Raw genomic sequence first — 27,001 nt, 5'->3', positions numbered from 1 at the left:
CCTATTATTGTTAGTTCAAAGCACACTGTGGATGCTTGCCTTATAAATGACTAACACATCAGGTTTTACTAATACATAACCTAAGTACTTTAATTAACATTATGTTCAATTGTTAAATTTTTCATTGAATGGTTACAAAAAGTGTATTGATCACCAGATCGAACCTGCATAGTTAACATGAAGAACTGTAAACGATTCTTTAAAAAAATTCCTGAGACTAGGAGAAAGATAACATACAGAAAAACATAGGCTATTTCAGAATGTGATTGAATACGGGTGCACGACCAGTGCTCTATTTGGTTGCGCGCATTCCAGTAGCTTAGAGGCTTAGACAGATGCTCGGAGCACTGGCCAGATCAGGGCGGTGTGCTCAGTCCATCCATCAGTCACTGTGTAGGGCCGATAAAGGGCTCAGAGTCACTGCTCCTACACACACCCATCACTGACACACAGTCCCCAAGGCTGTATCTAGACTTGACAGTTAATGTAGTTTTTGAATTCTGATCATGGAGTTCTGGAATTCCAAACACATCATGCGTCTACACTTACTGTTGAATGTGTCCACCATGTTCACACTATGTCCGGATTCGCTATATTAAAATGCCAGTATGCATTTTGCAAATAGTGGAATAGGCAAAATATGATAATAATAACAACAACTGTAGTTAGCTAACCTCTGTAGTTAGCCAGAAAGCTAGCAAGCAAAGCTAAAGGGATTGCAAAATTAAATAGTTTTTCTAAATATTAGCTAGCTTTATGAGGCCATCAAAAACTTTCCTCACGCTGGGAACGTATTTCCTCCAACGTTATAATGAAAAGGTGCCTGGAGTGCTGGAGTGCTGATGACATCACCCACTGTATGGGCTCTCGTGGCCTGATTGCATCCAGACTGAGGAGAAATCTGCACACAATGTGCTCCGGCTCGTCATCTGACCAAAGCATCGTTTCTGATTCAAGTGCCAATGCCGTTTAGCAAACTTCAGGCATTTACATTTGTTGGATGACACGAAAATAGAGCTCTTTGGCCACGCACACCAGTGGTGGGTTTGGTGTTGAAATGAGAATTCATGAGCAGAAAATAACCCCTTACCTACTGTAAAATATGGTGGTGGATCTTTGATGTTATTGGGCTATTTTGCTTCCACTGGTCCTGGGTCCCTTGTTAAGGTCAATGGCATCATGAATTTGACCCATTACTAGGACATTTTAACCAAAAACCTGTTTGCTTCTGCCAGTATGCTGAAACTTGGCCGCAAGTGGATCATCCTGCAGGACAATAACCCCAAGCAAACATCAAAATCCACAAATAGATGATTGTTTGGCCACAAAATCAACATTTTGCAATGTCCGGACTTGTAACCCATTAAAACCTGTGGTTTGAATTGAAGAGGGCAGTCCATAAGTGCAGACGAAGGATATTAAGGATCTGGAAGGATTCTGTACGGAGGAATGGTCTAATATCCCTCCTAATGTGTTTTTGAACTCAGAAAAAAATTCAGAAAAAGGATCCGTGTCATTATCGTTGCAAGGTGAGGTATTGAACGCTATTGAAAATAGGGGTGTCAATCATTTTGACCTCAACCTTTTTGAGAGAAACAAATATTACATGTTGAACAAAATCTCTTTCTCTGAGAAATTACATTAGTGTCAAATAATAGAATTTCCCCATTTTTTGGCTCATCCAATACAGCTCAGTATTTGAATGATTTATTTCATACAGTAATATTTTATCATCTTTATCAAGTGTCAATCATTTCAGGACCCCACTGTATGTGGGTGTATTGTTATCTGCATCTATAGGCTACTTGTGGTCAACTCATAGCAAACCCTGCACACGTTTACACATAGCTTACTGTGTTAAGAGCAGAGGAAGAAACTGACTACAACTCAATATGCACTACACACAATATGACCTAGAGGATAACATTGATTATTTAGCCTACATGTCTGAGAGGTGTAAGAAGAGATGATGCATACAAAGTAGTCATATAACTGCCCACAGTAGAGTACCAGAAAACAGAGAAAGAAAGATACAAGCAATAAATACATACATACAAAACTGATGGCCACAACAGTCAACTGGGGGGTGACATTAACGTGTTCCTTCTTTGATGTTCGTAATATCGGCACACTATTTGACTGTTATCATGATGCTCATCCCAGATGCTTGGTCACCCTCTTCCATGCACCAGTTTGTGTGCAAGCTGCTCTTATTTGCCGTGTGAAGATTGTAAATTGATATTTCATTGCAGGGTGTGTACTGGAGTAAACCTTCATCTGAGCATCCGTGTTTTCATTTTCATAATGCAGAAATAATGATAATTACAATGCTAATACCAAATATCAGGTCTCCCAGCTCAAACTGAATGCAGAAGTTGCCGTAATATGCAGACTGCTCTGCTCTGCCTTTGTAGTCAGGCTGTGCTCTGTATGATAAGACACTTCTCTATAGGCTGCAGATAGGAGAAAATGCTCTCTAAACATTCTGAGGTTGAATTCTAAACCCTGAACACAGTGCAAAGATTGCAAGACTGATATTATTTTGCCAATCAGGTTCACAAAATCCGGTTTACAGGGATATGCAAATGAGGTGCTACTAATCCTGGGGCAACAGCAGCAGACACTCTGACTGATGCCTGTAGTTCCTCCAGTTCCTCTGCTTCTTACTCAGCCGTGAAATGTGTGGGGATGATACCAAGTACCAGCCCAAGCCCCCTGGTTGTCTTTATCTAGCAGACAGAGCTTTTTGTTTTTAGCATAGTCTGTGTGTGGGCTATTGGCCCTCCACATGCAGTGACCTCATAGTGGAGTGATCAATAGCATGCTACTCATTCCTAAAGAGTATTGGTATGCCAGTCATCCTAGACATATCATCAATCCTTTACACCACAGATATATAGGGTACATTCCACCCAGCAACCTAGACAACTGGCTTTGACCCCAAAGGGGGGTCTGGTTGCCAATCTGGGGAAGACTTGGTCTTGTCACTCAATGTGTCAACCTGATAGCCATGGAACGCTAAAGCGCAACACAGCTCCTAGTTCTTGTTTAATAGTAAAACGTATAATTTTAGGTCTAATTGAAGATAATCTCACATTGGCGGGATTGTTCTATCAAGCCTTTCTCCTCTTTTTTTTGTTCATATTTCTAAGTAAAGTTCTGCAGGGTCCCTATGATCCCTGTGCTGTATGGTTATGAGGCTGACTGACTGACTGCTCTACTTAACCAGACAAGCATAATAACACGATTAGCAGCCTATCAGATGACACAGTATAGTGAAGCTGGTTGCAGGTACATACAGGCCCACATCTTATGTCACATGGTCTGGTCAACAAGCACTATGCAGTATTAGAGTGCAAATGGCTTCATTTGAAACTTAATGTCTGAGAAAGAGGGTAGAAATTAAGTTTCTCCTTTTCATTAACACCAAGCAAAAATACATGTATAACATGCATTAAAATGCATAACCTTTATATCCCATTTCTGCTAGTGGGAGTTAGCTTTCAGCTTGCTTTCACTGCCTCTGCAGAGGAATGTTGGTTAATGTAGTACAGAGTGGAGTGAACCTCAAAAGGACCCTTGACGTTCCCGTGGCCTTTGTTTGCAGTGAAGGGCCCAGTCATAGAGTGCAGTGGATGTGTGTGAGATCCAATCAGTCCTAACACGTCCACACAGCTCAGCTCTTTGCAGGGCCCTGCGGCTGCAGGCATGGAGGTGCTAGCTGATGTCATGGAGAGATGGCAGTGAAATGATCTGTGACAGGAAAGTTGAGCCTCTTCAATACCATGTTAGAGCCAAGCCCACATTGTCACGGCTGTTGAAGGAACTGGACCAAGGTGCAGCGTGGTGTGCGTACATTTTCTCCTTTAATCGAAATGACGCCGACAAAGCAATAAACAATACAAAACAAACCGTGAAGCTTAAGGCTATGTGCCATCAAACAAAGTTAACAAGACAGGTGGGAAAAAAGGCACCTAAGTATGGTTCCCAATCAGTGAGAACGATAGACAGCTGTCCCTGATTGAGAACCATACCCGGCCAAAACATAGAGATAAAAAATCATAGAAACACAACACATAGAAATGCCCACCCCAACTCACACCCTGACCAAACCAAAATAGAGACATAAAAAGGATCTCCAAGGTCAGGGCGTGATACAAATAGCATTTCCTCAGACAACTTCATCTACTTTCACAACAGAGGTCAAGGCATGTCAAACCACATGTCAGGCCCTTGGAAGAGATTGCATCCTCTTTTTCCAGACATGAGCAGAGCAAGACAGATGCTGCTTTGTTGTTCAGTAAAAAAGCAAATACATGCCATAGCTCTTTCTTTTGGGCAACCTGATCACAATAAGTAATACAGCATCCTTCAAATAAAGCACAAGAAGGTCACATCCCTACTTTATTAATTCAGGAACATGAGGAGCAGTCTTTTACAGACTAAAGTATGGCTGTGTAGAGGGACAGCATGAGGATATCTGTGTAATCTGAACCAATTAGACCAGCGGCCCTCTCCTCTTTTCCACTGTCCCACCAACCACGCTGGCAGCAGTGGTGAAAATGAGCATCAAAGCATCAAAAGCGTTAGTTGCTTCCTGTGAGCTGCTACCTGCATGCTAAGCAGTTCCATTCCCCCAGATGTCTAAAAGCTCTGCTGGACCCCAGGCAGAAGCAGCAGATCTGCAACCGTCTCCCTCCCAGGCGGCCCAGACCAGACTAGCCAGGCAGACAGTGTTGTGGACAGGTGCAGGGATCTGAACCCTGCTGTCACTCACAGAACAAGAAAGCACCGGGATAAGATGTTAGCTTCCTTTAAAAGGCCAACGGATGCCCTGCCCTGGGTGTTTATACATCACATATTCGATCCTATGCCATTAATTATTCAGACTGCACTCTGCCTACTGTGGCTCTTACTTCAAACACCTGCACTGTCTGCCTACCTGCCCTGGGTAACAGTGTTACCGTAAGAAGTACGATTCGATATGTATCTTGATTAATGGGCTCCGATACAATATAGGAATGATAAGTTTTAGTTTGAAATGAATCGGTGCGATTCAGTTTCATTAGAATAATGAATCGATGTGATGCACTAACATTTGTTGCATAAACACATTCATTTTACATTATATATTAAAAGTGTGTGTGTGTGTCTGTGTAAATGATGTATATGTCTATGGTGTACACACTTTTGATCTGAAATCACCGTCACCCACTAATTCATTTGTACCCACTGAATATATAGCACAACTTTGGATTCCACCCTTCTCATAATCAAATGGTTTAGATCTTTTGGAAGTTATGAAAGACTGGACCTAAAATTGTGTATAAATGATCATACAAGAGGTTTTGCCATGATTCCTATGTTGAAGATGTGAAAATGATTTGTTGGTCTGTAATGAGGAACATTCTGACGCTGCACTTGAAGAAGTTATGAAAGTGCTTCTCCGGTTACTGGTAGGCATGCACCCATCAAGAAACTGACTGTTAGAACTGACAAATCCCCATGGATAGATGATATATTGAAAAACGGTATGGCTGAGAAGGATGAGGCAAAGGGAATAGCAAATAAGTCTGACAACACAGCAGACTGGCAAACATACAGTAAATTGAGAAATCACCTAACTAAACTAAACAAAAAGAAGAAGAAACTATACTATGGAACAAATAGAAATGATATAAAGAATAATAGTAAAAAGCTCTGGAGTACTTTAAATGAAATTCTAGATTCCATCCTTCATTGAGGCAGATGGCTTGTTCATAACAAAACCCTTTGATATAACTTATTTTGTTGACAAGATTAGAAACTTAGGCATGACATGCAAACATCTAATGCTGAGTCTTTATATTCATGCATACTGGACCAAATAATTAAAGACAAGCACTGTTATTTGGAGTTCCACAAAGTGGGTGTGGAAGAGGTGATTTCTTTTTGCTATCTATAAGGACAAACCACCTGGTACTGACAACCTGAGGCTGGTAGTGGAATTGCTGAGGTTAGTAGTGGAATTGCTGAGGTTGGTAGTGGAATTGCTGAGGTTGGTAGTGGAATTGCTGAGGCTGGTAGTGGAATTGCTGAGGTTGGTAGTGGAATTGCTGAGGTTGGTAGTGGAATTGCTGAGGTTGGTAGTGGAATTGCTGAGGTTAGTAGTGGAATTGCTGAGGTTAGTAGTGGAATTGCTGAGGTTAGTAGTGGAATTGCTGAGGTTAGTAGTGGAATTGCTGAGGTTAGTAGTGGAAGTGGAAGTGCTGAGGTTGGTAGTGGAATTGCTGAGGTTATTGCTGAGGTTAGTAGTGGAGGTTGGTAGTGGAATTGCTGAGGTTAGTAGTGGAATTGCTGAGGTTAGTAGTGGAATTGCTGAGGTTAGTAGTGGAATTGCTGAGGTTAGTAGTGGAATTGCTGAGGTTAGTAGTGGAATTGCTGAGGTTGGTAGTGGAATTGCTGAGGTTGGTAGCGGAATTGCTGAGGTTGGTAGCGGAATACATTGTGACTCTTGTTTGCAACATCTTCAATTAAAGCCTAGAAGACTTTGTGTGCCCTTAGACATGGAGGGAGGCAAAGGTCATTCCGCTGCCAAAGAATAGCAGAGCACCCTATAATGGTTCAAACAGCCGACCAACCAACCTGTTACAAGTGCTTAGCAAACTTTTAGAAACAATTGTGTTTGATAAAATAGAAAGTTATTTTTTACAGAAAACAAATGAACAACATACTTTCAGCATGCTTAAAGGGAAGGGCTCTCAACATGCTCGGCCCTGACACAAATGACTGATGAGTGGCTGAAAGAAATTGATAGTAAGAAGGTTGTGGGAGCTGTTCTGTTCGATTTCAGTGCAGCTTTTGATGTCATTGATCAAAACCAATGTTCCCTCAAAAACTTTTCGGCACTGAGCAAATTTCAGAGCAAACTTGAAATTCTGTGCAACTTCCAGTGTGCGTTTACTGTGAACACTGAGGCTGTACCCAAGTTACAGCTTAACAGTGGCCAAGTAGGCTACTGCGGCTATTTGATCATAATCTAGGCCTACCAGAGTGGTCTACCACCAAAAGCAATGGAGAAAATCCCATACATAACATTTTAACACAGACATAGTTTTTCTACCATTCAGCCTACAGTAGCAGCTAATGTGTGGTGTTCAATGTAGGGCTTGACATGAACCTGTTGGTCCATCCTTCAGACACGGTGACTGAAAATGTTGTTTTGTTTTGTTTGATGCATGCAACCACTTCACAAAATGAAATGCCATTGTTAGAGAGAATCAGACAAATTATGCTACCCTCTGCCTATTGGCTACTTAGCATATTCAAGCCTGTCTCAAGCCTGCCCATTTAAGACACAAAAAGCTCTTTACCTTACTCGCTTTTCAAAGATGTCTAGAAATGTATATGTCTTTTTTGCTCTTGTAGGCAATGGTCTATTTGCATATAGGCTTACTGCAGCTCTGCTTGTTTATGCAACACAGATCTCTGTAGAGTAAGGGCTGAGTCGTGTGTGTCAATGCAATAGAATCCTACTCCGATGCATTCTGCCTACAACAAAATGTCTTGTGTAGTTAGTTTTGGGTATGTTTCATTGAAAGTGGCTAATATTGTGTTGATTCAATCACAATAGCCACACAGGCTTGATTACCAACAACGATGAGACGGCCTACAGGGAGGAGGTGAGGGCCCTCGGAGTGTGGTGTCAGGAAAATAACCTCACACTCAACGTCAACAAAACTAAGGAGATGATTGTGGACTTCAGGAAACAGCAGAGGGAACACCCCCCTATCCACATCAATGGAACAGTAGTGGAGAGGGTAGTAAGTTTTAAGTTCCTCGGCGTACACATCACAGACAAACTGAATTGGTCCACCCACACAGACAGCATCGTGAAGAAGGCGCAGCAGCGCCTCTTCAACCTCAGGAGGCTGAAGAAATTCGGCTTGTCACCAAAAGCACTCACAAACTTCTACAGATACACAATCGAGAGCATCCTGTCGGGCTGTATCACCGCCTGGTACGGCAACTGCTCCGCCCACAACCGTAAGGCTCTCCAGAGGGTAGTGAGGTCTGCACAACGCATCACCGGGGGCAAACTACCTGCCCTCCAGGACACCTACACCACCCGATGTCACAGGAAGGCCATAAAGATCATAAAGGACAACAACCACCCGAGCCACTGCCTGTTCACCCCGCTATCATCCAGAAGGCGAGGTCAGTACAGGTGCATCAAAGCTGGGACCGAGAGACTGAAAAACAGCTTCTATCTCAAGGCCATCAGACTGTTAAACAGCCACCACTAACATTGAGTGGCTGCTGCCAACACACAGACTCAACTCCAGCCACTTTAATAATGGGAATTGATGGGAATTGATGTAAAATATATCACTAGCCACTTTAAACAATGCTACTTAATATAATGTTTACATACCCTACATTATTTATCTCATATGCATACATATATACTGTACTCTATATCATGTACTGCATCTTTATGTAATACATGTATCACTAGCCACTTTAAACTATGCCACTTTGTTTACATACTCATCTCATATGTATATACTGTACTCGATACCATCTACTGCATCTTGCCTATGCTGCTCTGTACCATCACTCATTCATATATCTTTATGTACATATTCTTTATCCCTTTACACTTGTGTGTATAAGGTAGTAGTTTTGGAATTGTTAGCTAGATTACTCGTTGGTTATTACTGCATTGTCGGAACTAGAAGCACAAGCATTTCGCTACACTCGCATTAACATCTGCTAACCATGTGTATGTGACAAATAACATTTGATTTGATTTGATTTGTAAAGGAAGTTAACAGGGAAAATGTTATTGTATTTCAAAACTTGAGGTAGGCTATAGGATCACACCGGTAATATATCCATTGTTGTGTTACTTGTGAGGCACAGCTGAGTGAGCAAAAATGTTAATAATTAGCTTTTTATTTGTATTTTACTGGGCTGATGCTGCCTGCATCTGATGGTTAGTCTCAGTGGAGGGAGAGAGCAGACTGAGGGTCCGCCTCTCAACATCCCTCCTCTCTCCCTCCTCTCCTCCACTGACACTAACCAAAATGTGACACCGTCTTCCATCTGATGGTGAAACTCGAGTCGCACCGCATTATTTCGGCCTCATGCACTCATTCATGCTGTTACTCCTATTAACAGAAAAAGTGAAATATTCCTCCATGTTAAAAAAGTCCCAAGCCGCTAATAATAACAACAAAGCAAGCCTATTGATATTCATTCATTACTGCTTCTGTGCTAGTTGTTACGCTGAGTTGAAATAGGAAGAACGCACATTTTATGGTTATAAAAGTGTTGAATACAAAATGTTGACAGTGCTGAGTAAGAACTTAAAAACATGAACTCAATCATAAAATCAGCTGTTCTTTGCTGTATTAGTTGACAGTCTCTTTCTAGTTAAATACATACAAATTTAGCATACAGGAGCAATTAGGTTTAACTAAGAGTCTTGCTTAAGGGAACATTGACAGATTTTTCACCTAGTCAGATTCAAACCAGCAACCTTTTGGTGACTGCCCGGACCGCTTTACCACCAAGCTACCTGCTGCCATGATTTTAAAGTCTTTGAAATCTCACAATCTCAATTTTGCTGTAGTTTTCTTTTATGTCTGCTACGTCACTGCAGACACGTAATCTGAGCCATCCGATTGGCCAGCGGTAGGCTTATAGTGCACTTGATTTGGTCTCTGGGCCGCCGGGAATGCAAAGTTTGAAACCTTCAGACACATGAAATGGTTAAAAATGGAAACAGTTCGCCTACCCGGCGCGCAGGGCAGCTGAATCGGATTCACCTACCATCAGAATAGTTTTTACAGAAATGTTCAAGGCACTAGGAATGCCTTGGAGATCGACCAGTCGATCGCGATTGACCCGTTTTAGAAAGTGGTCACGAACTCGTGCTTCTCTCTGTGGGCTGATATTTCTTCTGCGTGGCAGTCCTGGCGGAGCTGTGCAGCAGTCTCAGGGCTACTACACGAGGTAACATTGATCTTAACCTATTGCTGAAAAGATGTAGGTGTAATGGATTAGCATCCTCTGCTTTATTATGAATTGAGAGTAACCAATCTAAGAGAACACAGAGGGTTTTCTCATGCAAATTCAGTTGAGTGTGGTGTCTTGCAGGCCCTAGTTTTGTCGCACCTGGACTATGGCCCAGCTGTGTGGTCATGTGCGGCAAAGGGACATAGATAAATTAAAGTTGGGTTAGAACAAGGCAGCATGTATCGCACTTAGATGTACACAGAGTGCAAGTGTCAGTTACATGCATGTCAATCTTTCCTGGCTCAAAGTTGAGGAGAGATTGACTGTATTACTATTGGTCTTTGTGCGAGGTGTTGATGTGTTGAAGGTACCAAACTGTCTGTTCAAGCAGTTGACACACAGTTCGGACACTCATCGCTACAACACACGTCATGCAACCAGAGGTCTCTTCACAGTCCCCAGGTCTAGAACAGAGGCTGGGAAACACACAGTGTTAAATAGAGCCATGACTACATGGAACTCTCTGCCACTCCAGGTAACTCAAACTAGCAATAAAAACAGATTAAAGAACACCTTACTGCACAAAGGGTACTGTGAAAAGACAAAGCCATTTTATATATCTTGTATTGTCATTTGCACTTTATTATGTGTTAGACCTAGATATTGTGTGTATGTACTGATATGTAACCTATTTTTTGACGTTTTAAAATGTACACTACCGTTCAAAAGTTTTTGATGACAGGCTCAAAATGGCCAGAAACAAAGAACTTTCTTCTGAAACTCGTCAGTCTTTTCTTGTTCTTACAAATGAAGGCTATTCCATGCGTGAAATTGCCAAGAAACTGAAGATCTCCTACAATGCTGTCTACTGGCAGCTTCATTAAATAGTACCCGCAAAACACCAGTCTCAACGTCATCAGTGATGAGGTGACCCTGGAGTATCAACAAGTATCAACACATGAGTATGATCATTCTACAATGCTTATTTAGAACGGACAGTTTCAAATGACACAACAATCAGCATTTGAACTTAACCTATTTTCAGAAACATTTTGCACAAACACTGTCCTTTGAAAGTTAACATTTGAACTGGGTGAATCGTTACATCCCTAATAAGAAGCTTTTTGACTGCCACTGTCTACAATCAACTGGAAGCCCCGGACAAGCACACCTAATTCAACTTGTCAACGAATCATCAAGACCTCAATGAGTTGAATCAGGTGAGTTTGTCGGGGGCTACAACAAAAATGTGTGCTGTTGGGGGTACTTGAGGACTGGAGTTGGGAAACAGTGAACTAGGGTGATAAAACCAGCATACAGTACTCCCTTCACTCACTCCTTTGTTTGTGGATTCCAGCTATACATGAAATGGCCAAATACCAGCATCTCTCCTCCTGGTTCTCCTCTGTGAAGGTCTCCCACTCCTAACTATCAGCAGAGATTCCTGACTGGATAATGTGACCAACACTTCCAAGTTTAGAGGAGGACAGAATCACCTAACTACAGTTTAATGAGCCCGTGACTTCTCAGCTAGGCCTAGGCTAAATGTTCAGTTAGCCTTCACATGATTGGATAATTGACAAAGAATATATGATCCCAAAAAAACAAGGCCTATGACTTGTTTTTTTGCCACTCTGCGATTCTGTGATTAATTTTCTTCATGCAAAATCAACAATGCCTAGCATATTATGGGAGGGCTTGCAAATTTGACCAATCACTACACTATTTCTGCATAAAACAGTAAAATCATCTCAATGTTATTGCATAAAACTGAACCATCACCATAGTACAAAAAGAGGGCTCCCAATTTCAACCAATCATTGCACATTTACTGCATAATATGGTTCAATCAAGCCACACATCAACAAACATCCCACCTCAGCACAATTTGGCTACAAATTTGGTAAAATCCTGGCATACTGCCATGCAAAATGTCAGAATTGGCACAGCAAAATCAAGTATTTTGCCTGCAAATATCACAACAAATCCCTGTGAAAAGAAGTAGAAAAGCAATTAAAAGCCTTCTATGATCAGTGGTCTGAAGTTGGGAGTCTGGGAGGGTCAGTAGCACCATTATTGGAGTAAAGGACACAACCTGGAATGCTGGGAGATATCGAATCACTGCAGAGGGGAAGGAGAGGGGGAGGCTGCCATTGTACAAGGCTGATTCCATTCATCACACACAGCAGCTCCACACTGGTGTCAAAGAGGAGCACATCAACACCATCACAGTGAGAAACACCTCATATAGACACATTTATATCAACATGGCAGCGAATGACACGTCGCCCTGTTTCCAGCTCCTAGACAACTTTGCTGTAGTTTTACTTTGTTATTTCTGACATTATTTGCTCATAAGGTTTTTGAATTATTACCTACAGCCGGAAATAACATTTGGATCTTAGATCGCCAGTCACTCACCAGAATTTTGAGCAAAAAAATTTACTTCCCTGGCCTGGATCCTTTGTTTGAACTTCCCGAGCTCTATTCAACCTGGGGGCTGCACCAAAACGTTGACGCCGGAGAAGAGGCAGAAGGAGTGGGACCCTAGTCAAAGTCAGGCGGTGTGTATACCATCCACCGCTTCAGAGTATATTACTTTCTAAGTTCAGTCCCAGGATAATAAAGGAGACAAGCTCAGGGTGAGGATCTCCTTCCAGAGAGACACCAGGGACTGTAACATACTATGTTTTACGGAATCATGGCTCTCTACGAATATATTATCCCCGTCCATTCATCCAGCGGGGTTCTCCATCCATTGAACAGACAGGAAGAAAGAACTCTCCAGGAAAAAAAATCAAGTTTTCTAATGACACAACAGTGGTAGGCCTGATTACCAACAATGATGAAACCCTGGTGGAGTGATGCCAGGAAAATAACCTCTCACTCAACGTCAAAACAACTAAGGAGATGATCATGGACAACAGAAAACAACAGAGATAGCACGCCTCCATCAACATCAACAGGGCCACAGTGGAGAGGTTCAAAAGCTTCAAGTTCCTCGGTGTACACATCATGTCGGTCTGGTACGGTAATTGCAGCATCCGCAACCGCATGGCTCTCCAGATGGTGGTGTGGTCAGCCTAACGCATCACCGGGGGCACACTGCCTACCCTACAGTGTCACAGGAAGGCCAAACAGATCATCAAGGACCTCATACATGTGAGCCATGGCCTGTTCACCCCACCACCATCTAGAAGGCGGAGACAGTACAGGTACATCAAAGCTGAGACCGAGAGACTGAAAAACAACTTCTATCTCCAGGCCATCAGACTGTTAAACAGTCATCACTAGCCAGCCTCCACCCAGAACCCTGCCATGAACCTTAGAGACTGCTGCACTATGTACATAGTCATTGAACACTGGTCACTTTAATAATGTTTACATACTGTTTTACCCACTTTATATATATATATATATATATATATATATATATATATATATATATATATATATATATATATATATACTGTATTCCAGTCATGGCTCATTATATATACAGTTGAAGTCAGAAGTTTACACACACCTTAGCAAAATACAGTTAAACTCAGTGTTTCACAATTCCTGACATTTAATCCTAGTGAAAATTCCCTATCTTAGATCAGTTAGGATCACCACTTTATTTTAAGAATGTGAAATGTCAGAATAATAGTAGAGGGAATGATTTATTTAAGCTTTTATTTATTTCATCACATTTCCAGTGGGACAGAAGTTTACATACACTCAATTAGTAATACCTTGACTTTGTTGTCCTTAAGCCATTTTGTCACAACTTTGGAAGTATGCTTGGGGTCATTGTCCATTTGGAAGACCCATTTGCAACCAAGCTTTAATTTCCTGACTGATGTCTTGAGATGTTGCTTCAATATATCCATATAATTTTCCTCCTCACAATGCCATCTATTTTGTGAAGTGCACCAGTCCCTCCTGCAGCAAAGCACCCCCACAACATGATGCTGCCACTCCCGTGCTTCATGGTTGGGTGTTCTTCGGCTTGCAAGCCTCCCCCTTTTTCCTCCAAACATAACGATGGTCATTATGGCCAAACAGTTCTATTTTTGTTTCATTTCTCCAAAAAGTATGATCTTTGTCCCCATGTGCAGTTGCAAACCGTAGCCTGGCTTTTTTATGACAGTTTTGGAGCAGTGGCTTCTTCCTTGCTGAGCGGCCTTTCAGGTTACGTCGATATAGGACTCGTTTTACTGTGGATATAGATACTTTGTACCTGTTTCCTCCAGCATCTCCACAAGGTCCTTTGCTGTTGTTCTGGGATTGATCTGCACTTTTCACACCACAGTACATTCATCTCTAGGAGAAAGAACGCGTCTGCTTCCAGAGTGGTAGGATGGCTGGGTGATCCCATGGTGTTTATACTTGCGTACTATTGTTTGTACAGATGAACGTGGTACCTTCAGATATTTAGAAATTGCTCCCAAGGATGAAGCAGACTTGTGGAAGTCTACATTTTTTTTTCTGGTGTCTTGGCTGAATTCTTTTGATTTTCCCATGATGTCAAGCAAAGAGGCATTGAGTGTGAAGGTAGGCCTTGAAATACATCCACAGGTACACCTCCAATTGACTCAAATTATGTCAATTAGCCTATCAGAAGCTTCTAAAGCCATGACACCATTTTCTGGAATTTTCCAAGCTGTTTACAGGCACAGTCAACTTAGTGTATGTAAACTTCTGACCCACTGGAATTGTGATACAGTGAATGAAAAGTAAATAATCTGTCTGTAAACAATTGTTGGAAAAATGACTTGTGTCATGCACAAAGTAGATGTCCTAACAGACTTGCCAAAACTATAGTTTGTTAACAAGAAATTTGTGGAGTGGTTGAAAAACGCGATTTAATGAATCCAATCCAAGTGTATGTAAACTTTCGATTTCAACTGTAACTACTGCTGTCCACACCTTTTCTATTCATATCCTGACCATTCTGTCTTTACACACCATTATACACTAAATGCACAAAACATGAGGAACACCTTCCTAATATTGAGTTGCACCCCCTTTTGCCTTCAGAACAGCCTCAATTTACCGGGCATGGAATTTAGAAGGTGTCGAAATCTTTCCACAGGGATGATGGACCATGTTGACTCCAATGCTTCTCACAGTTCTGTTAAGTTGGCTGATGTCCTTAGAGTGGTGGACCATTCTTGATACACACAGGAAACTGTTGATCATGAAAAACCCAACAGCGTTGCAGTTCTTGACACACTCAATCCGATGTGACTAGCACCTACTGCCATACTCCGTTCAAATGCACTTAAATATTTTGTCTTGCTTATTCACCTTCTGAATGGCACACAAACACAATCCAAATCTCAATTGTCTCAAGGCTTAAAAATCTTTCTTTAACCTCCTAAGTCTCCTCCCTTTCTTCTACACTGATTGAAGTGGATTTAACAAGTGACCTCAATAACGGTTCATAGCTTTCACCTGGATTCACCTGGTCAGTCTGTGTCATGGAAAGAGCAGGTGTTCATTATGTTTGGTACACTCGGTGTATGTATATATTTATATACATTAAGTGTTTATATATTGATATTTCAGTCTCTGACATTGCTAGTTCTGATATTTCTGAATTTCTATATTTACATTTACATTTTCTGGATTATGTGTGTATTTATTATTATTTTTTTAAATTGCTAGGTATTACTGAACTGTTGGAGCTAGAAACACAAGCATTTCGCTGCACTTGCAATAACATTTGCAAATCTGTGTATGCGACCATGATTTAATTTGTTTGGAGTACACAGGTCACACACTTAGCTCCCCTCCAGGTCGGGCATTAAATCAAATCACATTTTATTTGTCACATACACATGGTTAGCAGATGTTAATGCGAGTGTCGTGAAATGCTTGTGCTTCTAGTTCCGACAATGCAGTAATAACCAACGAGTAATCTAACCTAACAATTTCACAACAACTACCTTATACACACACACAAGTGTAAAGGGATGAAGAATATGTACATGAAGATATATGAATGAGTGATGGTACAGAACGGCATAGGCAAGATGCAGTAGATGGTATCGAGTACAGTATATACATATGAGATGAGTAATGTAGGGTATGTAAACAAAGTGGCATAGTTTAAAGTGGCTAGTGATACATGTATTACATAAAGATGCAGTAGATGGTATCGAGTACAGTATATACATATGAGATGAGTAATGTAGGGTATGCAAACATATAAAAGTGGCATTGTTTAAAGTGGCTAGTGATACATGTATTACATAAAGATGGCAAGATGGAGTAGATGGTATTGGGTACAGTATATACATATGAGATGAGTAATGTAGGGTATGTAAACATTATAATAAGTGGCATTGTTTAAAGTGGCTAGTGATACATTTTTTACATCCATTTTTCCATTATTAAAGTGGCTGGAGTTGAGTCAGTATGTTGGCAGCCACTTAATGTTAGTGGTGGCTGTTTAACAGTCTGATGGCCTTGAGATTCAGTCTCTCGGTCCCTGTTTTGATGCACCTGTACTGACCTCGCCTTCTGGATGATAGCGGGGTGAACAGGCAGTGGCTCGGGTGGTTGTTGTCCTTGATGATCTTTATGGCCTTCCTGTGACATCAGGTGGTGTAGGTGTCCTGGAGGGCAGGTAGTTTGCCCCCAGTGATGCGTTGTGCAGTCCTCACTACCCTCTGGAGAGCCTTATGGTTGTGGGCGGAGCAGTTGCCCGTAACAGGCGGTGATACAGCCCGACAGGATGCTCTCGATTGTGCATCTGTAAAAGTTTGTGAGTGCTTTTGGTGACAAGCCAAATTTCTTCATCCTCCTGAGGTTGAAGAGGCGCTGCTGCACCTTCTTCACCACGCTGTCTGTGTGGGTGGACCAATTCAGTTTGTCCGTGATGTGTAAGCCGAGGAACTTAAAACTTACTACCCTCTCCACTACTGTCCCGTCAATGAGGATAGGGGGGGTGCTCTCTCTCCTGTTTCCTGAAGTCTAGGATCATCTCCTTTGTTTTTTTGACATTGAGTGTGAGGTTATTTTCCTGACACCACACTCCGAGGGCACTCACCTCCTCCCTGTAGGCTGTCTCGTCATTGTTGGTAATCAAGCCTACCACTGTAGTGTCGTCTGCAAACTTGATTATTGAGTTGGAGGCGTGCAAGGTCACGCAGTCGTGGGTGAACAGGGAGTACAGGAGAGGGCTCAGAACGCACCCTTGTGGGGCCCCAGTGTTGAGGATCAGTGGGGTGGAGATGCTGTTACCTAACCTCAGCACCTGGGGACGGCCCGTCAGGAAGTCCAGTACCCAGTTGCACAGGGCAGGGTCGAGACCCAGGGTCTCGAGCTTGATGACGAGTTTTGAGGGTACTACGGTGTTAAATGCTGAGCTGTAGTCGATGAACAGCATTCTCACATAGGTATTCCTCTTGTCCAGGTGGGTTAAGGCAGTGTGCAATGTGGTTGCAATTGCAACGTCTGTGGACCTTTTGGGGTGGTAAGCAACTTGGAGTGAGTCTAGGGTGTCAGGTAGGGTGGAGGTGATATGGTCCTTGACTAGTCTCTCAAAGCATGACGGAAGTGAGTGCTACGGGGCGATAGTCGTTTAGTTCAGTTACCTTAGCTTTCTTGGGAACAGGAACAATGGTGGCCCTCTTGGAGCATGTGGGAACAGCAGACTGGGATAAGGATTGATTGAATATGTCCATTAACACATCAGCCAGCTGGTCTGCGCGTGCTCTGAGGACGCGGCTGGGGATGCCGTCTGGGCCTGCAGCCTTGCGAGGGTTAACATGTTTAAATGTTTTACTCACGTTGGCTGCAGTGAAGGCGAGTCCGCAGGTTTTGGTAGCGGGCCGCGTCAGTGGCACTGTATTGTCCTCAAAGCTGGAAGCAAGACATCCTGGTCCGCGACGGGGCTGGTTTTCTTTTTGTAATCCGTGATTGACTGTAGACCCTGCCACATACCTCTTGGGTCTGAGCCGTTGAATTGTGACTCTACTTTGTCTCTATACTGATGCTTAGCTTGTTTGATTGCCTTGCAGAGGGAATAGCTACACTGTTTGTATAGGGTCATGTTTCCGGTCACCTTGCCCTGATTAAAAGCAGTGGTTCGCGCTTTCAGTTTTGCGCGAATGCTGCCCTCAATCCACGGTTTCTGGATTGGGAATGTTTTAATAGTTGCTGTGGGTATGACATCGCCGATGCACTTGCTAATAAACTCGCTTACCGAATCAGCGTATTCGTCAATGTTGTTGTTTGACGCAATGCGGAACATATCCCAATCCACGTGATCGAAGCAATCTTGAAGTGTGGAATCAGATTGGTCAGACCAGCATTGAACAGACCTGAGTGCGGGAGCTTCCTGTTTTAGTCTCTGTCTATAGGCAGGGAGCAACAAAATGGAGTCGTGGTCAGCTTTTCCGAAAGGAGGGCGGGGGAGAGCCTTATATGCATTGCGGTAGTTAGAATAACAATGATCTAGGGTTTTACCAGCCCTGGTAGCACAATCGATATGCTGATAGAATTTAGGGAGTCTTGTTTTCAGATTAGCCTTGATAATTAAAATCCCCAGCTACAACGAATGCAGCTTCAGGATATGTGGTTTCCAGTTTACATAGAGTCAAATAAAGTTAGTTCAGGGCCTTCGATGTGTCTGCTTGGGGGGGAATATATGCGGCTGTGATTATAATCGAAGAGAATTCTCTTGGTAGATAATGCGGGCGACATTTGATTGTGAGGAATTCTAAGTCAGGTGAACAGAAGGACTTTAGTTCCTGTATGTTGTTATGATCACACCACGTCTCGTTAATCATAAGGCATACCCCCCCGCCCCTCTTCTTACCAGAAAGATGCTTGTTTCTGTCTGCGCGATGCGTGAAGAAACCAGGTGGCTGTACCGACTCCGATAGCGTGTCTCGAGTGAGCCATGTTTCCATGAAGCAAAGAATGTTACAGTCTCTTATGTCTCTCTGGAATGCTACCCTTGCTCGGGATTTCATCAACCTTTTTGTCAAGAGACTGGACATTGGCGAGTAGTATGCTCGGGAGCGGTGCGCGATGTGCCCATCTCCGGAGCCTGACCAGAAGACCGCTTCCTCTGCCCCTTTTACGGAGTCGTTGTTTTGGTTCGCCGGCTGGGATCCAATCCATTGTCCTGGGTGGTGGACAAAACAGAGGATCCGGTTCGGGAAAGTCATATTCCTGGTCGTAATGATGGCGAGTTGCTCTTAAATCTAGTAGTTCCTCCCGACTGTATGTAATAAAACCTAAGATTACCTGGGGTACCAATGTAAGAAATAACACATTAAAAAAACAAAATACTGTATAGTTTCCTAGGAACGTGATTCGAGGTGGCCATCTCTGTCGGCGCCGGAAGTAAGAGTAAAAGACACTCACTGACACTCACATTCCCTAGCTCAACACTGTTTAAAATAGAACGGTATAATGTGTGTAACATGGACAGGCAAGAACAACAGGTGTGAACCCAAGGGTGACGGACAGCACGCCCTGAAGACAATTTTGCAATTCTCACATGGACACATGAGAAACACTGAACATATTCCAAATGTCTTCCCAAAACTGTTGCACAAGCCAGCTTGTGTACAGTTAAAATAAGTCACTGGTCGGGTGATGTGAAAGCCTGAGGCACCTTGTAGTACATGTGCTGTGTTTCTGTTCATGTCTCATATGGATTAAAGGCAGATCTGAGGCTCTCTGAGACAGCCGAGCAAACACAGGGTTCTGGCTAGGATCCATGTCCACAGCCATTTCCCACATCATGCCACTGTGACTGCTCTGGACTGGGAAAACACAGGAGACTGCTAGCTGTGTTCCCAGAATGACTGTTTGCAGAGTTCCCATGAGTAAGTAGACAGTAATAGGACTCCCTGAAGGCCCATGTTTAACCTTCAGGTTACAAGTGGCTGCCACCCCATGACCCATCCCCCTCTAGTCTCTCCCTGCTATCAACACCTCTCTCACTCACGCTATATATCCACCACAGCAAAAATGAACTGCTCTCTCACCTTAAGACCCTTGCATTTATCATAGCACCTCAGTCCCAGCTGGCTTTCACAAACATTAAGTGGCAATCAGTCATCATAATAGTGGATGGGTCCTCCGAAGAACAGTGTTTCAGCTCACTCACATTACTTAATTTGCTTCCTCATTGAACTAAGCACATGGCTGTTGAGAGGGGGATGGGTTGGGTGAGGGTTTAAGTTTATTTACATTCCTTATTTTTACGACTAGAACGAATTGCATGACCTAAATTTGTGATCCACTTCACACACACACAAGCAAGTGTGTACACATGCGCACACACGCACGCACACACGTAAACAAACACTCACCCAGGTACTAAGCCCAAAAAATAAAGAAGAGAAATCAGTGTAATGCTGAGAAAAGGCCCCTGGGATTATATGATGAATGTGATTAGAAGCATGTGCTTAGAGCGGGGCCAGGGTGGGTTGTGCTGTGCAAAGATACGACAGTGTGATGAATTTCTTATTTTATTTTTCTCAGAGCCGGATCACTAATCTGTAACAGGTTGTGCATTGCACTCACATTGTGAAGCTTCAGTGCACAGAAGCACTATTTTTCTTTCTTCGCTTTGTGCCCCTCAGCTGCTGGAACAGCATATCAAGAACGTCCTTCCACTGTAGCTAAAAACAGCCATGAAATGTTGTTTACTTTAGGCATTATATTATCACTTTTAACGTTAGTCAAATATCCGAAAATTTGAATATTTGTGTGAGTATACATTTCTGTGAAAGAAAAATGCATATAGGCCTATTTTAACACTGAAAATGCTTTTTCTAAATTAAATGAAAATACCCATGTGACATTGTTACATAAAGGATATACCATGACATTTCAAATGATAAATTAAATAAAACAAAACTTTTCAATGTAGTTTAGCAAAATGAGAAGGAGTAGGGTACAACGAGCAACCAACAGGTAGAATGTTGTTTTATCTGAATGGGGTTTGGGCATGGCCGGAGGAAGAAGTATTTTTCTCCACTCATACAAGAGTAATAAAGGCCTAGTGCATTAATTGAGTAAAAATAAATAATGGGTTGGGGAGAAAGCGCACCATGTAGCCTCAGTTAGCCTAGCTAGCTATAGCCAGCTAGCTTAGCTAGCTTCTCTAGGCTGCTCCAGTCAAGACAGGCACAGTTATATGGGACAATAAATAACATTGTGTCTGCTACAAGTTAGCTAGTCTTGGCTGTAGCCGAGTTGCCTTGGCTAGTGGCTACAGTGTCTGTCTCTCCCCCCCATCTGCTCACTCCTATCTCACACTTACTGGTCCATCCACAGCTGCAGCAATAGAGCGCCAGCCTCTCCCCCAATTAAGATATATTGGAATATATGCATATTCGACCACAACATCTGACCAAAATTCATGATATTATTCGAATAGTGAAATTAGTCAAAGCACAATAAATATATTTACACTGTACTATTGGCATTGAGAATACCACTATAGAAACATCCATTTACAGTTCATATCCAAGGGACCTCATCCATTAACAGAACACAATAATATCGCACAATGAAATGTACATCTCCCAATGGGATACTAGAAGTGGGTAGCTGGAGTGTGTATTTGAGGTATTGATGTAACAGGCACCGTTCTCTACCACAGAGCCAAACTCTTTGTGACAGCGTCATACAGGCAGCTCATTGTCAAGGATTCTGTACCCAGAATTCTGTTGCCAGCTGTTGTTTTTATGGATCAGACCAAAAGAAAACACAGGGACAAGGTCATCAGTAGAGGCAGGCTTTTCTTCTCCTTGCAAATGTGCCACAGATGGGGATATCAACACGTTTCCAAATGAACTAGGTAACATAATTCACCTTCTTTAAAGAAGATATCCATTGTTCTGTCTTCTCATTCGGAGAGGAACCCCCTCTGACTGTTTGTTGCAAAAAGCTGAATATCTCTGCTGTAGTTCTACATTTGCTGTTTGTGTTGTCTCCTGTAAGCATATCCATGGTTGGGATGGCTATCCTATTGCACTTCAGTGATACAGTATCTAGGCTATGTAGTCCCGAATAGGTTGATGTTGATGCCATATTTTGACAAAAAAGTAGGCACTGACCAATGTGCACTAGTAACATAAAGTATGTCCCAGAATTAACTACCTGTACACACAACTATTGTATAGGTTAAGTCACCGTTTCCCAAACTATGGATCACAAACCCAATGTGGGGTTGCCTGATTTGAAGATGGGGTCATGAGGGAAACTCTGACAGAAATTAAATGCAATCACACTTGGGTTACGTCAGTAACCTCTGGCAGCCGCTAGATGTGGTAAACATCTCAAATAAACAGAGTGGTTTGGTTTTTTTCCCTACAAATGTGGCTCTAACATTTGGACCATTTAAGCTAAAAAATATTATGACCCCATCACTGAAAGACTCTCAGGAACATGTACATGTCTTCTGGTTCCCTCTACCAGCTCACAAGCTGTGCAGGTCTCATTAGAACAGAGTGGACAAGACCAGGCACTAAATCAGACTGGGGGGAAAAAGAACATCATCAATGATGAAGTTCTTTTCTACACAGAAGAGCATACAACATGATGATCGCCTGATGATCTTTTGAACTTCCCAATCCTTTTCTGATGCATTTCAGTCATTTCAAACCATACTTGAAATACTGTCAAAAGTAATGTCAGACTGATTTGTAATAGACTGTAATAGCCCAAATTCAAAAAGTAAACACTGGCTGCTGATTGCATCACTTTTTTCACATGGTGGGGTGGTGATTTTTTAAATATATCAAAATGGGGTGCGGCCAAAAAAAGTTTGGGAACCGCTGGGTTAAGTTATGTACACTAAGTACTTGGAAACCCTGACTCTCCAAAGAAAGGCACAAAGTGTAACAAAGGTTGGCTTGTTTACTTCTTCATAGACTGGATTCAGTTTCCATTTATGTAATAATGAACACACCTCTAACACATTGGCACCCTCAGAGTGAGGGTGAGAGGTTTGAATTTCACACTGTAACACCTGCAGGCTGTGGCCTGAAATGCCCAGCCAGACCCATAACCCCTGACTGGCCTCACAACTCAAACCACCACAACAGTCCTGCTGCACAGCACAGCCTGAAACCACTAAGGGAGAAAAGGCATAATCACGCTAACACACTCTCAAATGTTGCTTTTTTGTTTGTTCTTTCCCCTCATTTACAAAGCCAACTTTACCACAGGTCACAGAGTTCAAGGAAAGTTCCTGTGCTGAAAGAGGATGAGTGCACTGGCTGCCACATTCACTGACTCCTATTTGTAGAGAGGCCCCATTCCCTGTCACACACTCTCTTTGCCACAGTGGTTGTCTAGTTTAAAGAGCTGGAGAGACTGAGCCATCATCTCCACTAGAAAAAAACACTGCTTTATTATGGTTCCTCACGCACAGGCCAACAACCCTTTAAATGTGAACACACCCAGGTAAATAGCTGTGTAAATACAGAGAGAAAACTACTGAGTCAACTGCCAACATCTCTTTTTTTGCAGGAGGATTTAAACACACCCAAACATATAGCCTGCCACTATGTAGAAAAAGGCAGCCCTTTAAAAAACCCTCTACCCTGCTATCACCTTGTGATAAAAACTTACTGGGGAGAGGCTGTCTCATGTCAGCATACACCCACTCTGGCAATGTGCACAGAGAGAGGGAGAGCAGCAACAACTAACCCCATGCAGACAGAGAGAGCCATAAAGTAGCCCTAAGCCCATAATGCAGCGAGGCGGAGCAGAATGACAGCACAGAGAGAATGACGTCATTTCAAAAGGTAACCAAAACCACAGCAGACACATCAATGATTAACTGAGGCTAGGCTCAGCGCTGTTAATAAATACAAGGCTGCCTCTATAGTAGTGGCTTGTAGTTACACAACTCTTGTACTTACACTCTTTCTAGCACTTCTCTGTACCAAAATGATCTTCAGATTTAAACAAAGGTTCCTTTAAGGTGAATCAGAGATAGAAGTCCTTCAGGAATTGAGTAATAGATGAGCCAGTATGTTATCCAGCGTAGAGCAGTTCGAGTACCAGTAGTTAAGGGCTCCTACTCCGTGTCTGTCTGCCTTCTCTCTATCTATCTCTCTAACAGTCTGACACACTGTTGTAGTACAGCCTGCCTCAACTCTGGCCACTCTCCACTATAGCCCCTCCCCTCACACACTGCTGCCAGAGAGAGAGAGCGAGAGAGGAGGGAGGGGACTCTTATATTCCGATTCCACAGAGGTGGGGGAAGAAAGTGAGGTGGACAGGATACATCCACAGAATGGTTCTCTCTCTATCTGATGCATGAACCAGGCTTAACTAGAATTACCACTCCAAACAATGGAACCATTTTGTAGGGGTTTGAAGAAGAAAAAACCTACGCCTGTTTAATTCAATCAAAAAGTCACTTTGTATTTGACTTGCTACATACATGTACATATCTACTGTATGTCACTGTCATTTGACTAGGCTATATAGTGATATGTCCCCTGAAAGTTCAATATTTCACACACAATATTAGGCATATTATTATAAAAGGTCAGTGAATGATATTGGATGGGTTCGGGTTACATCCATAAAAAAAAAGATGTTCATCATATCTAGAAAATTCAGTGGGAAAACTAACTTCTCTGTCTAATTTCTTTGATGAGTATCACTATCAGAGTATTAATTGGAAGAAGTGAACTGGTTAAGAGGAACCACGCGTGTATTTTATATTCATCAGAGGAAGCAGAGGCAGAGTATGAGGCTATCCCTGACATGATGGTGTCATGAACTGCTACTAAAATAATACCCAACCCACTACCAAGGACGAGCTTTCAGGACTAGACATACACAGCTAACAAGCCTTGGTGGGAATTGCATTCAGAACTAAGAGACCATTTCATGCGCTGAAAAGGGGCCACTGTCTTCTGGTGAAACCGCATACTCCCATGCTAAATAGACATAGTTTGGAGTTGGCTCTCATTTCAATAGCATTAGTAAATGCTGTTATTCTTGCATGAGTGCCTTGGAGAATGCTGAAATGGAATTGAAAATGGACAAATCATATCACTCAGCCATCACATGCTTTTTTTACTTTATCAAACAAAACAACCATGAGTGTTTGGTAGAAAACAGGTGCATTACATGCAAACACTTTAAGGAATGGATTCAGTCCAATTTCACACACAAAAAGTTAGTCTCTGATGTGTAAAAATAACTTTTGAAAGTAGAAAAAGCCATCCATAAGAACACAGAGAGGTGTAAGGGAGCAGGCTGTTGAGAGGGGGACGCCTGTGTCTAAACTAGTGGGTGCTAATTAAGCCTGTTAACAAATACAAATCATTCTTTATGCCAGAGTGCTAAGGAGGCAGACGGAATGCCAGGTTTAGCCTAGAGGTGTCAGGAATGGAAATGCCAGCTCTGGGCATCTCTGCGAGAAGGTATGAGGCTGAGATTCCATTGGTCCCATGAGGACTACTATGGCAAGGCGAGCCTACTTTACAGACGTCTTATTTACAATCACTGGACACGGTCAATCAGTCCTGTAGGAGACCGTCTGTTCTGCAGCACATACTGAAGCCAGGCAGACAGTGTACCTCTATAGAATGTGTGTAGGACAGTCAGTTAAGTTAGAACAACTGTCATTGCCTATACCAGATGTCCCTAAAAAGTAAACAGTACTCAGTGCAGAAGGAACCCCTCACCGAGGCTGGGAATATGTGGATCAACTAGTCAAACAAAAAGGAGACAGAGGTGATCATTAAGGCTCTTTCTGTTGTCTGGGATCCTATTAATACATTTGAACAGGTCTCTCTGGACTTCAGACTCCAGTCTACATACGCTACTGTATGGCGGGAATGCAGATAGGCTAAGCAAAAGACTCATTTCACATAACGGTACCTATGAAATAGAAGGCATTAAAAATATTCATAAAATATTAGTTTAATCCTTCTGTGCATCACACACCCAGAGGAAGTGTTGACAAGTCACTTTATACAAATTACTTACAAATAGTGAACAAATTACAGCACAGTGATAAGAGTCTGTATTACACATATTAACCTAATGGGAAAACACCAGATAAGGTCCCTATTGAACTAGTGGGGCTGACAGGACCAATGAGACAAGAGAGATAGGTTAGCTCCTCATTGTTATCACCTCTGTGTTCAGGGATTATTTTATTATATTCAAGACCTCATCATCTTCAGGATAAGGTTTGGGTTTCAACTCCAACCACACAATGTCAACATTTACACTCTTTGCTCCTCCAATGTGACAAAAACGTCAGATATTTTTATCCGTAGAAACACTGGTGATTGATGTTGAGTGACCTTGTTACAGACAGCTGTGTAGAAACCTCTTTCTCTCCCTCTCACCTTACTTTGAGAGGACACACACATCACCATCATTATCATCATCATGGTGTTGAATTTAGAAGGTCTTAGTTGAGTGTGCACTGCATATGAGTAAGTGATAATAATTTAGAAACTTTCAACAATTAACAGCAGGGAATGTTGTGGAAGGTCACTTTATTCATGTGAATGTGCATCCAGAGGATAGCCACTCTGACCCAGTGATTCTGACCTCTATAGACAAAGACAGGTACTGCAACATCAATCACATGACACCACTTGACCTTTCCAGTATCGATTCAGGAAAGAAAAGCATAAAGAGATGCATAACGGTATTGAATGATAGATATGTCAGAAATACGGTAGTCGTGATACAGAGCCTATGAACCCAAGGTCAACTGTCTACTCCCACGCTCTCTCTCTCTGTTCTCAGGTTATCTATTGTAAAAACGATACGGCAAACCTTTTACATCACGTCTCAGCTTGTCACAGCCACAGGCACTTTAAACAGAGTGACGGTTTGCCTCTATTCACACAAAGTGTTGAATACTTTAGACCAAATTAGTGTATGTTAAAAACAGAATTTACAATACAATTTTAACGAAAGTCTACAAGTTACAACTTAAGTAATTGCTCTCACAGTTCATTTATATTATTGTGACCAGAGATATTTT

At 42.3% G+C, this 27,001-nt stretch overlaps 1 protein-coding gene across 2 annotated transcripts in view; it reads right to left on the bottom strand.

Annotated features, from left to right (window-relative positions):
• Window positions 1-24,147, bottom strand: part of sema4ba (sema domain, immunoglobulin domain (Ig), transmembrane domain (TM) and short cytoplasmic domain, (semaphorin) 4Ba) — an 87,322-nt gene extending 63,175 nt beyond the window's left edge. For both annotated transcript variants that reach the window (XM_042323184.1, XM_042323185.1), the window contains exon 1: window positions 23,895-24,147. The gene's annotated coding sequence lies outside the window, so the exon portion shown is untranslated. The remainder of the gene's footprint in view (window positions 1-23,894) is intronic.
• Window positions 24,148-27,001: the final 2,854 nt, after the last annotated feature.

The sequence above is a fragment of the Oncorhynchus tshawytscha genome, linkage group LG06, assembly GCF_018296145.1.
Source record: "Oncorhynchus tshawytscha isolate Ot180627B linkage group LG06, Otsh_v2.0, whole genome shotgun sequence".
NCBI classification, from domain to species: domain Eukaryota; kingdom Metazoa; phylum Chordata; class Actinopteri; order Salmoniformes; family Salmonidae; genus Oncorhynchus; species Oncorhynchus tshawytscha.
This window is presented reverse-complemented; position numbering and strand designations above follow the sequence as displayed.